Raw genomic sequence first — 1,588 nt, 5'->3', positions numbered from 1 at the left:
CATTGATCCAGTCCAATGAGAAACAATGAGGAAGTGTAGAAACTGTCTCCCTGCTGGACAGACGGCTGAGGATGGAGGACGACATTTGACTGAACCCACAGCAGGTCCACCAGAGAGCCGCTCTGTGGAGCATCCTGGACCAGACCTCTGGTCCTCTGGAGCTCCTCCCTCATTCTGAAACATGTTTTGTCAAAGCAGGAAGCAGGAGGAGGCTCTGGATGGAGCAGGGAGGGACAGTCTACTGAGGAACTCACCAGATTCCTTTCTGCAACGGCTTTAATGAGGACGGATACAAAACAGAATAATAAATACATCTGGCATAGTGTGGAATCTGAGAGGTGAGGAGACAGGTCCTGCTCCACATGATGCTGTCAGAAACAGGTCCTGCTCCACATGATGCTGTCAGAAACAGGTCCTGAGACAAGCCATGTGTCACAAACAGGAAGTGGAACATGGCAACATGGACACCTGCAGAAAAAGGCAACATTGAAGACTGCAGTTATTTTTACAGCTGTGTTCTCGAGTGAGAAAAGAGAAATGTTCCATCGGTCCCACAGGACAGAGTCCAGAAGACAGAATCCAGAGTCCAGATTCCAGAGTCCAGAGGAGCAGAGCAGAGAGTGTCTTCACTGCGGACAGACAGTCCCGTCCCGCTCGGCGCTTCAGTGTGGACAGCAGCAGGCTCGTGCACTTTAAGTCTCTGTCTTAGAACTGCTGCTGTGCACGAGCCCAACCCCCCCCCCCCCCCCCCCCCCCAGTCCCCCCCCCAGTCCCCCCCCCAAGGTCAGTACAGGGTCCAGTCGCCACCCCCCCCCCCCCAGGTCAGTGTCCAGGGTCCAGTTGGCCCCCCCGCCCCTCACAGATCAGTCCAGGGTCCAGTCCCCCCCCCCCCCCAGGTCAGTACAAGGTCCAGTGCCCCCCCAAGTCAGTACAGGGTCCAGTCCCCCCCACCCAGGTCAGTACAGGGTCCAGTCCGCCCCCCCAGGTCAGTACAGGGTCCCCCCCCAGGTCAGTGTCCAGGGTCCAGCTGGCCCCCCCGCCCCTCACAGATCAGTACAGGGTCCAGTCCCCCCCCCCAGGTCAGTACAGGGTCCAGTCCCCCCCCAGTCAGTACAGGGTCCAGTCCCCCCCCCCCCCCCCCCCCCCCCCCCCCCCCCCCAGGTCAGTACAGGGTCCAGTCCCCCCCCCCAGGTCAGTACAGGGTCCAGTCCCCCCCCCTAGTCAGTACAGGGTCCAGTCCCCCCCCCCAGGTCAGTACAGGGTCCAGTCGGCCCCCCCCCAGGTCAGTACAGGGTCCAGTCGGCCCCCCCCAGTCAGTACAGGGTCCAGTCCCCCCCCAGTCAGTACAGGGTCCAGTCCCCCCCCCCAGGTCAGTACAGGGTCCAGTGCCCCCCCCCAGGTCAGTACAGGGTCCAGTGCCCCCCCAGGTCAGTACAGGGTCCAGTCCCCCCCCCCAGGTCAGTACAGGCTCCAGTCCCCCCCCCCAGGTTAGTACAGGGTCCAGTCCCCCCCCCCCCAGGTCAGTACAGGGTCCAGTCCCCCCCCCCCCCAGGTCAGTACAGGGTCCAGTCCCCCCCCCCCAGGTCAG

Source organism: Salarias fasciatus, chromosome 11 (genome assembly GCF_902148845.1).
Source record: "Salarias fasciatus chromosome 11, fSalaFa1.1, whole genome shotgun sequence".
Taxonomy (NCBI): domain Eukaryota; kingdom Metazoa; phylum Chordata; class Actinopteri; order Blenniiformes; family Blenniidae; genus Salarias; species Salarias fasciatus.
Note: the sequence above shows the minus strand (reverse complement) of the source record.